This window comes from Euprymna scolopes, chromosome 10 (genome assembly GCF_053919585.1).
Source record: "Euprymna scolopes isolate OS-2025 chromosome 10, ASM5391958v1, whole genome shotgun sequence".
In the NCBI taxonomy this organism is placed as follows: domain Eukaryota; kingdom Metazoa; phylum Mollusca; class Cephalopoda; order Sepiida; family Sepiolidae; genus Euprymna; species Euprymna scolopes.
Window position 1 is genome coordinate 75038182 of NC_136491.1, and position 17956 is coordinate 75056137.

The 17956-nt window shown below is 35.1% G+C and overlaps 1 pseudogene; it reads left to right on the top strand.

The window, feature by feature from the left end:
• Positions 1 to 14047: 14047 nt before the first annotated feature.
• Positions 14048 to 14163, top strand: LOC145286639 (U2 spliceosomal RNA; annotated as a pseudogene).
• Positions 14164 to 17956: the final 3793 nt, after the last annotated feature.

Genomic DNA, 17956 nt, shown 5'->3' on the forward strand with positions numbered 1-17956 from the left:
TATATATATATATATATATATATACCATATCTGTCCTTCTCTTTATATCTATTGGCATCACTCATGACGGTCCAGCGTTCTTAATATTTCAACGTTTATTATGTATGTTGCTTGTATTCCTTTCTTCCAGTTCATTCGTTCGATTTCTTTTAATATCATTTTTTTACTCCCACATTTGATATCTTCCCACCTCGTGACACAGTTGTGCAGCCTTTTCCAATGCAAATATTTGCATATAGCATATGCTTTTCGGTGTTTTGTTTTGTTTTGCTTTTTTTTTTTGCTGAAATATTTTCTTTAAACATTATTCTAGGAAAATGTCACATAATTCTTTTTTTTTTTTTGGTCGTTTACAGTAAATATTTTGTTACCAACGATATTAACAAAAAAAGTGTTTTTTTTTTTGTTTTTTGGAAGTAAAATCATCGTGATCATCATAATGATGATAATCATCATCATCAATAGCTATAGTGAGGTCAATCTATTTACACTTTACTATTTTTATTCTATAACTACTAATTCTAAGTTATTAATGGCTGAATTTCTTTTATGATATGCATTAACATAGTTGTATGTCAATATACATTCAAAAATGATCTTTCTCACTCTTTATATATATATATATATATATATATATATATATATAGAGAGAGAGAGAGAGAGAGAGAGAGAGAGAGAGATCCAGCAACTTTGATGAGTCGTAGATTACGAAACACGTGTCAGTGGATAATTATATTTTAAAAACAATGTGTGTGTGTGTGTGTGTGTGTGTGTGTGTGTGTGTGTGTGTGTGTGTGTGTGTGTGTGTGTGTGTGTGTGCGTGTGTGTGTGTGTGTGTAACCCTGTGTATCGCTTTAATGCAGATCAATTTTTTTTAGTTTGAAAATTGTTCTGAAACGCAAGGAAGTGAAATTTGGTAGACTGGATGCGCATTATAAGGTGCCTTATTTTCCTGATTTCTGTGGAATTTAGACAATTTTTTTTAAAGTTATGCTAATATTTCTATTTTCTGGTAATTTTAAGTGTGTATCAATTTATTTCAAGCGTCTAAAAATGTATATTTTCGTAAATAAACAATATTCTTACTTCATATTTCTATTCATATGAAATTAAGAACACATCCAGAAATAATATTAACCAAACACAAGAATGTCACATTATTTCGTTTAAGAAATTATTTATTTATCAGCATAACTTTCTATGCTTCAAAATAACTTTGAACAGCATCTTGTCAACTGATGATGTCAATCGGCAATTTGAGATGATGTGATGCTATAGGAAACCCTTAAAATCTTCCTCCAAAGTTCATCCTTCGACGGCGCACTTTTTATAAACGTTCATCTTTATTATTGACCAGAGCTGCTCAATTGGATTTATATCTGGAGAACAAGGTGGCCATGTCATCAAATTCTGTCTACAAATGACTTATGACTTGTCTGAGTGAGATGGAGCGTTGTTGTGAACAAAATCAATTAGTGGTGACGCGCCAATTATAGGTCATCAAGCCATGATTACAAATGCTTATTTAAAAATATATAATAAAAAGCTGAATGACTGTGTGTGTGTGTGTGTGTGTGTGTGTGTGTGTGTGTGTGTGTGTATGTGTGTGTGTGTCTGGTCACGATAAGGCTCCTATATGGTTGACTATTTTAAAAAACTGATTACGTATAATGATAGAAGATGTATCGAGATACAGGAATGGGTATGTTTGATCCAGCAGAACGGTGGTTAATTAAAATTGTGGGGTCTGCGTTCGCGCTGATTCACAAAGTATAGAATGGAAATAAAAAATTTAAAAATTAAAAAAAAACGTTTACAAGTGTTTTTTATATAGATGTACATAAGAATACCTTGATAAGTATGTTTTAACTTAAATAGGGATGGTATATGGGGTCTGCGTTCGCACCTGGCCTCCATATAATGGAAATAGGCACAAACTTTAATAAAGACTTTTCATATCTATCTGCGTAAGTATACTTTGATAATTATGTTTCAGTTTGAAGAAATGTGATCTAATAAAATTATGGGGTGTTAGTTCGCACCTGACCTCCATAGAATGGAAATATGTCAATACGTTTAACAAGGTTTTTTTTAATATAGATCCACAGAATCGTGTGATAAGTGTTTCAGTGTGAACAGATATCGTATAATAAATTATGGGGTTTATCTATTTTATTGTTACTTTCATCATATTTTGCTTTTGTTTTGATACCCTTAAATCCAACCCAAATTTACAACCATTCCTTTTCATAACCTATCATACTTTTATAAATCAGAGTCCATTTTATGTAGGCTGTTTTTGAACCCAATCAACGACGGGTACTTTGACTAGTAAAATATAAGACTATTTTGTAAGTTTGACACATTCAGGCACTGGAAATTGTCCAATTAGTCCATCGCAGATTATTCCAGTTGAAACATGACACCTCGACCTCCCTGTTGACGACGCAATCGATGAGGGGTAGGGTATCCAAGAGGACTCCAAACTTTGGCCCACTTATCTGGTCAATCAAGAGTTGCTCTGGCCTCATCGGTGGAAAAAACATTTTCAAAGCTGATTTTCATGTATTTCTGATCCCAAGCCAAACGTTTTTCCTGTGTTTACAAAGGTAATGCTAGGAGCTTAATGCTTCTTATAATTTCGTTTAAGACATTACAAAGTTGCTTTCTGGACAAGGAATGCATTCCAGCCTTACCAAATAGAACAGCACTATCGCTATCTGGCTGCTTGATAAGTTGATAACGAATTTTTCTAACATTACGAGCAGAAACTGCTTTTCTTGTGTTTTTGTCCTATCGCGGTGTTATGTTAGGAGTTTCAACGAAATAGGACAATGTTGCTCGATCTCTTTCAAGCGCTATGGCTCGATATACAAGGGATAAACCTTTTGCAAGGCCTGCCACAACACGTTACTTTTCACTAGCTGTCAGTCGACTCTTTCTACGCATTTGGGAGACCTACAATAAACCGATGCACACGTAAAAATACCTGAAAATAGAGAAATTAGCATAATTCGTTCAAATTCAAAAAAATCAGGGATATAAGATTTTTATGCTCTTCCAGTGTACCAAATTTCATTTTTCTGCTTTTCATAGCAATTTCAAAATTAAATAAATATTGACACGCAATAAAGCGATACACAAGGTTTCTATATCGGTATTAACCCAGAACACAATCCAATTATCAGCAACCTTGGCGTCGGCATCTCTCGACATGCCAGAGACCATAAATTCATTAGATACGCGGCGTTGAACTGGAACAGAACAAAAAAATCTGAAGAACAAACAGTAAACAACGAAAAAACATATTCATATGAAAAAAAAATTAGAATAGAAAACTACACAATTTTTTCAACAAAAGTTGTATATGAATACTAGCATTTCAGCCCGGTGGTGTTTGGAGGTTTGTGTTCAGCAAAAAAAAAAAGTGGTAGTAGGAATACAGGCTCGAACCCGTACTTTAAAGGAGGAAACGAACGGAAAAATCCTGACGTCATTGTGGTTACAAACACCGCCAAACCGGAAGTAACGTAGGTTTTAATTAAGGGTAGACAATCGAAAGGAGAGGATGACTTTCGCAAATATCGACGAAAAAAACGATCTCCCCTGTAGAAAAGTGCCCAGTTGAAGGTGAAGAAATGAATGTTTTTAACTAATTTTTGATATTTGTCGATATTTGTTGTCTAAAAAGGATACTGATCTTGGTAAAATCCGTCGCCTCTGTCGATAGTTTTAGGCAGACATGCAAACATGCATGCATGCATTTAAATATTGGTAACTAACAATTTTCGACCCAAACCGATTAAAAAGCTTGCCCTATCTCTGAATACCCTTTATGTAAAATTTCAAATGTTTAAACCCGAAATATGCGGAGTAATTTGGTAGAGACCGTAGAGGTATTTTTTTATAAAATTTGGCCCCTATTATGACCCCTTAACATTTATTATTTTGGGCTCTAATAAAGTTATTAGGTTAGATCTATGTCCAAGGAACCTATATCTAATATTTAAATTGTTTATACCAAAAATTGTTGGAAGAGTTTGGTAGAGTTCTCAAAGGTCAAATCGTTGAACTTAGACCCCTTAACAGCAAAATTTCTTGTCGAAAACAGATACAAAGATTTTCCCAAATTTCAGTACCTGGTATATCAAATTTCGAGTCTGTAGACTAAAATTTTAAGAGTTATTGCATAGGGAAATGTAAACAGACACATCGACAGACACACAGGCACACAGACACGTTCACTTTTATAGATATAATAGCATTTCAGACCGACGTTTCCCTGGTGTTTGGTGAGCAAAAATGAATAAAAATCAATTATTTTAAATTTGACCCCTATTATGACCCCTTGACTTTTATTGTTTTGGACTCAAATAAAGTTATTAAGTTAGATCAATGTCCAAGGAACCTCTCGTTGAACTTAGACCCTTTAACAGCCAAATATCTGGCCGAAACAGATCACATAGATTTTCCCAAATCTCAGTACCCTGTATATCAAATTTCGAGTCTGTAGACTTTAAATTGACAGAGTTATTGCGTAGGGAAATGTACACAGACACACAGACAGACACACAGACATGTTCACTTTTATAGATATATAGACTAGCGTTTAAGCCCAGCGTTGGCTGGGTGTTTGGATGTGTATGTTGAGCAAAAAAAAGGTCAATTTTTTTACTTTGACCCCTATTATTACCCCATTAACATTAATAGTTTTGGGCTCAAATCAATTTATTAGGTTAGATCCATGTCCAAGGAACCTATATCTAAAATTCCAAGTTCTTAGGCCCAAAATTGTCGGAGGAGTTAGGTAGAGTTTTCAACGTCAAATCGTTGAACTTTGACCGCTAAACAGCAAAATTTCTGGCCGAAACCCAGTCACAAAGAGTTTTCCAAATCTCAGTACCCTGCATATAAAATATCGAGTCTGTAGACTAAAAATTGGCAGAGTTATTGCGTAGGGAAATGTACACACACAAGCACACAGACACGCACACAGACACGCATACACGTTCACTTTTATAGATATAATAGATAGCTTTAACAACGAAAGCCTGGAAACAACCGTGAAAGTTTTTTCCAGTTTAAAGGAAAGAATATAAATATGTATTTACTCCAATAAAATTGGAAAATATTTATATTTTATCGTAGTTTCTCACAAGAAATAATTCCAGTTTATTCTTTTGAAGAGTTAATCGGACGTAAATTTTTGAAGGGTGCCGTGTTCTGGGTCCACATCTATATTGGCTTCCTTATTTGACAGTGAGAAATGTGTCCATCGTTATTAATACCCATCCTTTACATTCTGTATTAATGCTTCTCAATGCAAAACTCTCCATTAAGTATTTCATTTTATTATCTTGCATATAATGTCGCCCCTTTTTTGCAAGTTTTTCTTTTTTGCTATGAATGCTTATCTTGATAGAAATCGATGGCTTCTTCAGGAGAATTAATACGCTTGCATAACATACTGTAATTCATTTTTGATTTAATACCTTGTGTTTAATGTTTAAATGAATTTCAAGATTTCATTGAAAGTTGTCTTCTGCTGATAATTGTTTTCTGATCAACTAATCGGCCCGGCATCTACTAGATACTTACGTAACCTGCCGTAAGAAGTCAACGCAAGTTTACCGGAAATTGAGTCAGCTTCTAAAAATGTATGAATAGTTTAACCGTGTGATTTAATGATAAATCCAATAATACTCACTTGAATTTAATCATTTTTTATCCTAATTGAATTTAGAAGAAACTCAACATCAATCTCTATAGTATTACTAGTTATACAATCGCTGTTATGACTAATCGTCATTATTAATCGTAGTATAAGCGACTCACATCTTTGGTTTACTTAATATAATTAAAGGTGACAGAGTCTGTGTGTCGAAGAGTTATACTGCCGGCATAATTACTTGCAGACCTGGCAAAAAGTGCAAGGAAAGCGTCATCATACCTAAAGTGAAATGACACAGCACATGCCTCATCAATTAAAAAGAGACTGGTTCGAACATAAGATATTCGTTTGTCAGTTTAGTCTATGAATGTATAAAAGAAGAGGTGAATTTAGTTAAATAACAACTTTGTTTCTGGTACTTCTGTAAACAAAAACGCATCACTCGAAATAATAGAGAGAATATGTGTCTAGTTACAAAACTTATTTTTGCGAATCAATTAAATTCCACAAAAGACATTGATGAAACACTTATTCTTCGTGATTGAAGATCACGTGAATGACTAATTCTGTTGCAATTCATGAGAATACTTGTAGATTCATTCCAATATTGTTTCATTTAGTACTAAGTGAAGCAATTTTTTTTCATCCAAAAGTAACGAGAAATAACGAGATACCGCGAGACTTTCGAGCTCAACATAGCGATGACTAAAATGAATAAATATGTTTTATATTCTATCTTTATTAGAGCTTTCCGTTATATTATCTGTAAACTATGATAAACCGGAAACCATGTTGGGTTTTGGTGTGTGGATAGTTCCCAGTCGACCAATGTGATATCAGGTCAGTGTGCTTTATTTCACTAAAACCTTCAAATATTCCACTTCAATTCGACATAGAAGGTGACGGTGTTCAAGTAGTTGTTAATAACAACACGGACTGACGACCTGAGTGTTTCTAGTTCAAACCCAGTTCGCTCCACAAAGGCACTCTCACTTAAGATGGAAATCTTCTCAGTGTCCTTTCTGTAAGTACTTGATGCGTTTATAGAAATCATTCTTACTAGAAAAATATCGAGAAGACCAATGCTTACAATGGAATCTTCGGATTTATACGCTATGATGGGAAATCTACAACTTTTCCAAAAACACATGCGGTATGTTTCTGTTTTTTTTTGTTTTTTTTCTGCTTATTGATTTCTCCATACAAAAAGTTCCGATTTCAATGTGTCATTTAATTATTCTAAAAAACCTAGTGCATGTTTGACCATCCGTAAAAGTTTTTGATATTTCTCTTAGTACGTCAAATAATTATTCTGGCCACATTATCATGTCGCAATTTTATTTGCGTAGTAGTAGTAGTAGTAGTAGTAGTAGTAGTAGTAGTAGTAGTAGTAATTTCGTTCATCTACGTTTCTCTGGGAAGGTATGGGATTCATTTCAAGAGGATATCCCTCAATCCTGGCTGCAAACCAGCAGCTTCAAAGATCAAGGGTTTTCTAAGGATGTGTGTGGTACCTACAAGAGCAGAGGTCTGAAGGCCACCTAAACCATCGGGGATTTGTAGTTTTATCAATTGTCCTTCCAGACGACTTGATACTACTCCTAGTGTACCAACTACAACCGGTATTAGTTTTGTTTTTACCCAGTGTATACGCCAAGGCCAATGGAGCATAATTGCCCCACCTCTCGTTCTCTGTCTTACATTCCTGTCCCAGAGTATTGAAAAGTCTACAATCTGCCAGTTTTTTTAGACTTTGTCAATGACGACAACATTCGTACGTTGTGCTTGGTCGTTATGACACGTTTGTCCCACCATACCTCTACCTTGGCATCCTCACTTGTTCTCACTTAATCAAGCACCTACTGAAACAATTTTCTAGCACACTTCACCCCAACCTTCTTACACACCTCCCAATATATCCGGAGTCCCATGCGATCACGTCTTTTGCGGTACTCTCTCCGGGCCAGTCCACTACACCCTGCTGCAAGGTGCGCAATTGACTAACGTCTTACCACAAATCCGGCATTCTGCAGCAACTTCCTCCCCTAGAACCACTTTTTTGAACAATTGTGTTCCTAATGTCTGCTCTTGTGCTGCACAAGAAGCTTCAGTACTCTTAGCCAGATATCCAGCTCTTAGCCATTGCCATGATCTTTGCTATATCCTGGAAGAACCTTCCATGCATTTTCTTCTTAGTTAGTTCCTTTGCCCTTTCTCTATCCATACGTTTCACATAATCAGCCTTGGTTTCACATACCTCAACTTCATTGGCCACAACCTTAAGCACCCACTCCCCACTTCTTACCACATGCTGCTCCAACGACATATCATCGGTTGTAAAACAATATTTTACACTTTCAATCCTCTCCCACCGTCTTTACTCTTTTGATACAACCTTGCTACGCTACTTCGAATGTGAAATATACCAAACATTGCTAAAACTTTTCTTGTTTTGATATCCATGACATGCAAATCCTTGTCAGACCATTCTAAAATTCCCGCACTGTATCTCAAAACACTGACTGCCCATGCATTCACTGCTTCATTAGGTTTCCTCCATACAGTTTCGACTTTGCAATTAGTGTCACTCTTCTAAGAAACCCCTTCCTGACTTTCTGCTTCATTTCTCTAATAATAATAATAATAATAATAATGATGATGATGATGATGATGATGATGATGATGATGATGATGATGATGATCCAAAAACAGAAGGAAAAATGAACTAAAAAGAGAATAGACCGGTAATTGACTGCTATTACAGAAGTCAACCCCCAAAGACCCGAGATATGGCAAGCGGATAATGAGTTATGGGATATGGTCAGTGACTACCATACATCAGAACAAAGTATTGCAGACCAAGTGAAACTTATCCTCAAGGGAGGGTGGTTTTCAAATCTACAACTAAATGATATACAACAAAAGGTAAATGATGAAACAGGCGTAAAAATGCCCCTCTAGGAAGCTCGAAACATAGAAACTATAGAGGAAGAAGAACTGCATATCTTAGATACAGGAAACATGGAGACTATGACCTATGAAACGACAAAACTTAACAGAGACTTAATTAGCAGAAGTAGAAAACATCAGGAAACTTATGAAAAGGAAATAGAATGCTTCCATCCTAAACAAACCATAAGTGGAAAAAAATTAAAAACTAAAAAAATGAAGGTGAACAAACTCCTTCCATATGTCCCAACATAGACCATTACAGATCTAATCAATTTAATCTATGCAATTGCTAAGAGAGTAAGTATGAAGTTTTAAAAAAAACTGTGCTGCACAAACAAAAGCTTCAGTACTCTTAGCCAGATAACAAAACTTTGATGGAAATTGCGGCTGGAAACACAGATTTACAAACAAAAGAAAGAAGCCAAAGCGATAAACAAGATTAATACAACTAAAAGAGGTTGGAGAATTAGAAATACGACCAGCGAAGAGAGACTCACAAAGAAACAGAAAAAAGTGAAGGAAAAAGTTGCAATAAAAGAACCGAAATTAAGACGATACCGATACAAATCGGAACAGTGCAAGCAAAACAGGACTTTTAAAAATAACGAAAACCAATTCTATTAAAATGTAAATGGATGAAAAATAAAAACAGAACAACCGGATCCGACGGAAAGGAAACGCTACTGGAACCATGTATGAGAAGAAAGAAAGCATCATAATAGAAATGCAGAATAGCTTAAAGAAATAAAAAAGAATCACAACAAATCGAAGAAGGCGCAGAGAGTGAAATCAGCAAGGAAACCCTGCAGACAACATTATGAAAAATGGCCAACTAGAGAGCATTAGGTTATGGCGGAATACATGCATATTGGTTCAAGGAAATACATGGCACTACATAAAAGACTAGTTCAACCACTAAAAGATGCATCCACGAACCACATGTACCAGAAGAGATAACCAAACATAGAACGACACTGGTGCAAAAAGACACAAAAAGACACAAAAAAGACAACCCCCAGCAACTACAGATCTGTAACCTGTTTACTTACAATGTGGAAAATACTTACTGCAAAACTGAGAGAACAGATTTAACACTCCTTCCATAACCGTGGACTACTCTCAAAGAAACAGAAAGAGTGCCAAAAAGAAACAAGAGGGGCACACGACCTATTATACATAGACCAAATGATCCTGAAGGAAATTAAAAGAAAAAAACAACCTACCCATGGCAAGGATAGACTATAAGGTAGCATATGATAGAATCCCGCTAGCATGGATAATATAATGCTCGAGAATGTACAAAATACCAGGCAATCTGATAGAAGGTGCAATGAAAACATGTAGACTTGAACTGACAGCTGATGGACAATACATAACTGAAATTAAAATACAAAAAGGGATCTTTCAATGTGATTCCCTATCATAATTCCTGTTCATTATAGCCATGATGCCTCTAAATAACATCCTATGAAAATGCCAACCCAGATACAAGTTCACCAACACAGAAGAAAAAATAAACCACCTAATGTATATGGATGACTTGAAACTGTTTACAAAAATAAGGACAGAACTAGAAACACTAATAAACACGACAAGGATCTTTAGTCGGGATATCAAAATGGAATTCAGTATGGAAAAATGCGCACTGTTTACCACAGGAGGAGATAACTAGAAGCAACAGAACGTATAGTACTGCCCAATTAAATAGAAATGAGGGTATTAAGTCACCATGATAGCTACAAATACTTGGAAATGTTGTAAGCAGACGCGACTAAAGATACGGAAATGAAAGAGAAAATATGAAAGAATTATCTCAGAAGAACAAGAAAACTCCTCGAAACCAAACTATATAGTCGAAACTTAATTAAAGAGATAAACACCTCGTCGATGTCACTAAGATATGCTGGACCGTTTATAAAACGGACTAATAAAGAACTAAGGAATCTCGACCAGAAGACCAGAAAAATTATGACTATGCACAATGCACTACACCCGACTATATGTGAAAAAGAAAGAAAGAGGGCTGGTCTGTATAGGAGACTGTATAAATAACACAAAAAATGACTAGAAAAATACATAGAAAATGCAGAACAACAAAATAATAATTACTGCAGCAAGAGACAAAGAAGACACAAACAAAATTAAAAAGAGACGAGAAATAGACATGGGAAATTTTAATAGGAGGAAAAACAGCTACATGGACGATTATAAGGATGACAAAAGAAGAGACTAAAAAAGAACACTTAGAAATAGCTACAAAAAGGAAACCTTAACAGGAAAACTGAATTACTAATAACAGTTGCACAAGACTACAATTGGAACCAACCACATCGAAGCAAGGATCGACAAGACACAAGAAAACAGCAAATGCAGACTTTGCGAAGAGAAAGACGAAAGAAAAATCACATAATAAAAGAATGCAGCAAACTATCCTAAAAATTATATATAAATAGACACAATCAAGTGGGAATGAAGTACATTAGTAATTATGCAAACAATGGCATCTTGAACACACAGCAAATGATACAAACAAAAACCGGCAGCAGTAGTAGAAAATAAATGTCACAATATCCTATGGGATATGGATATACAAACGGAGAAAAACATCCAAGCAATGAGACTGGATGCCATAATAGTTAACAAGAAGGAAAGTCCTGCCAGATTGTAATTGTTTTCGTGCCAGCAGACAGCAGAGTGAAGATCAAGGAGACTGAAAAGCGGAGTAAATACACAGAACTGACCAGAGCTCAAAGGTATCTGGAAAATGAAAATAAGTAAAGATAACACCCTTAATAGAATGATCACTATGAATGATATCAGGAACTTTGAAAAAAAGAATTGGAGAGATTGAAATCAGATGAGTGGCAGAGAAGATACAATGAATTTCAATAATGAAAACTGCAGAAATATTAAGGAAACCCCTTGAATGTGGAGACTAACACCGCACATAAACTACACACAAACTGGGCACAAAAACAACTACAGATACAAAGCACAAAACATGGAATCATAAAAACTGAAGTTGTATAATTGAAAAATACCACCTCCACCTTTTTTCTATGAGTGTCATCACAAACAGGCACTACACCAAATAATGTCAAGCAGGATAGACATACCATGGAGAGAAAGTACTAGCCAGGCCTTCGCTGGCTGAGTGCAAAGAGGACGTGATGAGGCTTATTTCCATCACAAGTTCAGTGACGACGAATGGTCGCCGCCAACTAGAAATCAATGATAAGCGGCTGTTGCGATTACGCAATTCTTTTGCAAAGATTATCGAAAGCGGTGAAGAGTACTGGGAATCTGCGGAAATTTGTTGTCACTCAGATTCCAAAGAACACGAAAAGTTGTTCGCAAAGTGCAATCTTTGATGATGTTTGTGTGACTACTCCTAGTGAGTAAATAATAATAATAATAATAATAATAATAATAATAATAATAATAATAATAATAATAATAGCACAAGATAACTCGATAAGAACCAATCATACCAAAGTAACGATCGATAAAACACAAGAAAACAGCAAATGCATAGTCTATGGACAAAGAGACGGAACGATAAACAATATAGTAAGTAAATGCAGCAAACTGGCCGAAAAAGTATACAAAAACAGGCACGACCAAGTGGGGAGGGTAGTACACTAGGAATTATGCAAGAAACTGCATTTTGAACGTACAGACAAATGGTACAAGCATAAGCCCGCGACAGGTCTTGAAAATGAGAAACACAAAATCTTATGGGACATGGATATACAGACGGACAAACCCATCCAAGCAAGAGGACCAGATGTCGCAATAATAAACAAGAAATAAAAATCCTGTCAAATCATAGATTTTGCTGTCTCAGCTGACCACAGGGTGAGTATGAAAGAAAAGGAGAAACGGAACAAACACACAGAGATAGCCAGAGAGCTAAAAGGGATTTGGATGATGAAGAAAATCAAAATAATACCTATAATAGGCACTAGGAATAATTGCGAAAAACTTTGAAAAAAAAATGAGAGAATTTGGAATCAGAGGAATGGCTGCAAAAATGCAACGACTAACGATAATCAAAATGGCTGAAATATTAAGAAACCCCCTTGAATGCGGAGAATAATACACATGGAACACGTGCGTGAGTCAGACAAACTGCTGCAGAGGAAAAACTGGACGAAGCGTTACAGGGAACGAAGAACACTGAAGCTGCATATCAACAAGTTCTAGATTCCCATCAAACATCCCTTCCCATTGTCCCATCACCGCCCCCCAAAAACTGTGATACCCAATAGCCGAGAATGGTCAAGAAGGATGGAAAGACATAGGAGAAAGCACTGACCAGACCTCCGCTGGACAAGCGCGAAGAGAACTGATACCTTGGGGAGGCTTAGTGCCACTCAAATTCCAGGATAGACCAATGGCCGCTGCCAGCGAGAAATCGGTGGTGAGAGGCTGTTGCGATTACGCAAATATATTTGCAAATGCTATCGAAGGACTTGGAGAATGCTGGACGTCTGAGGAGTCTTGTTATCTTTCAGCTTCCAGGGAACACCATAGATTTTTCAATCAGATCTTTGATGACTTGTGGGAAAGCTCCATGTGAATCAATAATAATGTCTAGCGGGACCTGTAGAAAGTCCACAGGGGATTCTTTCATATGTAATATATTTATGTTAGCATTCTGTAGATATTCAGCATAAATGGAGATGCTCTAATATTATTGTAGCTATTTTGTTAAAACTGCAAAAGTATCTATCCAAGCTAGCATGGACGCCCAGCGTAGCCAAGTCGTACAATACGCTTAAATACTGATTTTAAATCTTGCAGATTTCATATATATTATTATAGAGTTGATGTTATATCGATTTTTATATGTTATAAAGTTGCAATTTCAAAAAAAAAAAAAAGATATCTATATGATTTTGGTTCATCAGCTTGAATCAAAACCGAATCCCAATATAAATATATCCATTATATATATTCAAGCTGATGCACCCAAGTCATATAGATTTGTTTTTTTGAAATCGCAACTTTATTATATATAAACATCGATAGAACATTATATCTATAATAATATATACGAAATCTGCAAGAATTAGAATATCATATTTATGCGTGTTTTACGACCGAGCTACACCGGGCGTCCCTGCTATCTTAGATAAATACTTTGGAAGTGTTAACAAAAAAGCTAGAATAATGTCAATCTTCTTTATCTACAGAATTCCAACATAAATATGTTAGAACATATGAAGGAGTTCCCTATGGAATTTCCACAAGTTTAGCTAGTTGTTTATTATATTATTACGCTATCGCTCCGTCCGTTATCATGCTATGCATCCCTAAAAAAGGAAAGTGCAATATTTCAAATAAGCCTTGTCGTCCTTGAAAAAGAAATATAAAAAAAAAAATTGGTGTCGCTGTTGAGGCAAAGCTAATAAAAATGATCTATCTTTCTTGGCCTTTTGGCTAAGATCAAAGTGTAGTATCTGTTCTTCAGGTGCTACATTCTAATTTCTTCTCTCTCAGTGGAAGAGAAATCCTTTACAACTAAGACAATTTTTTTCTCCACGTTAAAAAACGACCCCGGTGTCTAAATCTGTCCCGTGGGGAGGCATTGTGAATAGATACTATATTCAATGTAACAGTTTTAATATTAAAAAAGTAACTGGAAAGTTATTTCTGATTTAATTACAAAATGCCCTGGAAATGTCACTTCTGATTAATTATAAAATGCACTGGAAAATGTCCGTTCTGATTATTTTTTTTGTTTACTTGCCTCTCCACAGGGGCGGAATTGGACACGAGGTCGGTTATAAATTTAGGAGGAAACCAGCTCCCCAAAAGGGGCACTCTGGTCAATAACAAAAATAAAAATTGTATCAGTAATGAAGGATTTCTCCTCCATTAACCAAGACCAAAAAAAACGGATTTAAGTCACTGAAATGCTGAAACTGATACTACACTCAGAAATTCATGTTGAAGCAATGGTTGCCTAATCTCTAACCGTGTTAATGTGTTTATGTATTACTTTCGAAAAGCTGCTGAAACAGTTTATGATTTAAATATTAATTTATTTCAAGCATATTTTAAGCAGTAGGTTACGGGATATGAAGTCACTCCCGGAAATTACTCAAACCGTTTACGATTTAAACATTACTTTATTTCATGTATATTTTTAACAGTAGTGTGGGGGATATTAAATCAGTCCCGAAAATGGGTGAAACCATTTATGCATTACAAATTACTTTATTTTATGTATATTTTTAACATTGGGGTGGGAAATATGAAGTCGGTTCCGGAAATGGCTGCAACCATTTACGTTTTGGACATTACTTTATTTAATGTATATTTTTAACAGTAGGATGGGACATAAGAAGTCGGTCCCGGAAATGGCTGAAAAAGTTTACAATTTATACATTACTTTATTTCATATATATTTTCAACAGTGGGTTGGCGATTATAAGACAGTTCCAGAAATGGCTGAAACACTTTACTATTTAGACATTATGTTATTCATGTATATTTTTAGCAGTGGGTTTGGGATATAAAGTCGGTCCCGGAAATGGCTGAAACAGTTTACTATTTAGACATTACATTATTCTATGTATATTTTTAGCAGTGGGTTGGGGATATAAAGGCAGCCCCGGAAATGTCTGAAACAGTTCACGATTAAAACATTACTTTATTTAATGTATATTTTCAACAGTGAGGTGGCGGATATGAAGTCAGTCCCGGGATTGAATGAGATGTGCAAATATATACTATCTAAAAGCGTCGCCCAGTATTGAATGAGATAGGTGGAAAACATAGTAGCAAAATACCCAGCGTCGCCCGGGATCGAATGAGATAGGAGAATGATATATATAAGCAGAATATGCGGCGTCACCCGGGATTGGATAAGATAGGTGAAACATATATACTATGAGAATACCCAGATTTGATTGATTTGTTTGTAATGAAATAACCAAACTAGGCAATATATAAAAGTTATTATTTAAGTAAGAGGAAGCAACATAGTGAGTTAAAGTTATGAAAATTATTGTCAAAATTAGTAACATATCCAAGAATTATGAAAAATGATGAAATGTGATTAACTTGATTGGTGTGTTTGTAATGATAAATTATGCCAAGACAATATATCAAATATATTATATAAGTAGGAGGGAGAGGCATAATGTGGGTCTTTAATTATAAAAATTGTTTTCGAAATTAGTAACATATCCACGATTATGAACAACGATTAAATGTGAGTTAATCGATTGTGTGTTTATAATAAAATAATCAGCCAGGAAATATATCAAAGTAATTATGTTAGTAATAGAGAGCGATAAGGATGGTTTAAATTATGAAAAATAATTGTCGAAATTAGTAACATATCCAAGAATTACGAAAAATGTAATATGTTATTTAATGCATTAGTGTGTTTGCAATGAAATAATCAGACCAGAAAATACATCAAAGTTATTATTTTAGTAAGTGAGGCGATGATGTGCGTTAAAATGGTGAAAAATGATTGTCGACATTAGTAACATATCCAAGAATAATGAAAAAATGATGAAATATTAGATAATTGGTGTGTTTATAAGGAAATAATCAGCCTAGACAATATATCAAAGCTATTATTTAGTAAAGAGGAAAGGGCGAAAATGTGGGTTACATTTATGGAAGATGATTGTCGATAGTAACATAGCCAAGAATTATGAAAAATGATTAAATGTGATTTCATGCATTAGTGTGTTTGTAATAAAATAATAAGCCCAGACCATATTTCAAAGTTATTGTTTTATTAAGGAGGGGGCGATAATGTGGGAATAAATTATAAAAAATGATTGTCGAAATTAGTGACATACCCAAGAATTATGAAAAATGATGAAGTGGGGGTTAATTGAGTAGTGTTTGTAATGAAATAATCAGACCAGCAAATGTATTAAAGTTATTATTTTAGTAAGGTTTGGCGACAACGTTTGTTTAAATTATAAAAAAATATTGTCGAAATTAGTAACCTATCCAAGAATTACGAAAAATTAAATGTGCGTTTATTGATGTGTGTGTTTGTAATGAAATAATCAGCCTAGAAAATATATCCAAGTTATTTTAGGAAGGTTTGCGATATGGTGAGTTTAAATGATGAAAAATTCTCAAAATTAGTACCATATACAAGAATTATTACAAATGGTGAAATGTGAGTTAATTGATAGTTGTATTTTTTTTATAAAATAATCAGCCAATACAATATATCAAATTTAATATTTTAGTAAAGGGAGGAGCGAAATTATGAAAAATTATTGTCGAACATAGTAACATAGTCAATAATTATGAAAAATGATAAAATGTGAGTTAATTGACCGGTGTGTTTGTAATGAAATAATCAGCCAAGGAAATATATCAACGTTATTATTTTAGTAAGGGGTTGATACAGTTTTAATAAACAAGTAGAATAATATAAGTGTGCCTTCATTCATGCTGAACAGAACGCTCACAGCATGCCCAGCAACAATATATTACACATGAAAAATGCTGCGGTGGAATTTTCACAGGTCCCGCTAGTTATTATTATTATTATTATTATTATTATTATTATTGTTATTATTATTATTATTATTATTATTATTATTATTATTATTATTAAGGAAAGATGGTGGGAGAGGATTGAAAAGTGTAAAAGATTGTGTTAGAACAGAGGAGATGTCGTTGAAGGAGCATGTGGTTAGAAGTGGGGAGTGGGTGCTTAAGGTCCTGGCCAATGAAGTGGAGGTATGTGACACCAAGGCTGATTATGTGAAACGTATGGATAGAGAAACGTATGGGCAGAGGAACTGGCTAGGAAGAAAATGCATGGAAGGTTCTTCCAGGATATAGCAGAAGTGGCTGATGAAAGACCGTGACAATGGCTCAGAGCTGAGTATCTGGCTAAGAGTACTGAACCTTTTGTTTGTGCAGCACAAGAGCAGGCATTAGGAACACGATTGTTCAAAAAAGTGGTTCTAGGAGAGGAAATTGCTGCAGAATGCCGGATTGTGGTAAGACCTCAGAGTCAATTGCGCATCTTGCAGCAGGATGTAGTAGAGAGTACCTCAAAAGACGCGATCGCATGAGACTCCAGATATATTGGGAGGTGTGTAAGAAGGTTGGGGTGAAGTGTGCTGGAAAATTGTTTGAGTAGGTGCCTGATGAAGTGAGAACAATTGAGAATGGCAAGGTAGAGGTATGATGGTACAAAAGTGTCATAACGACCAAGCAATTGGAACATAATCGTCCGTATTTGGTCGTTATTGACAAGGTTTCAAAAAACTGGCAGATTGTAGACTTCTCAGTACCCTGGGACAGGAATGTGAGAGAGAAGGAGAATGAGAA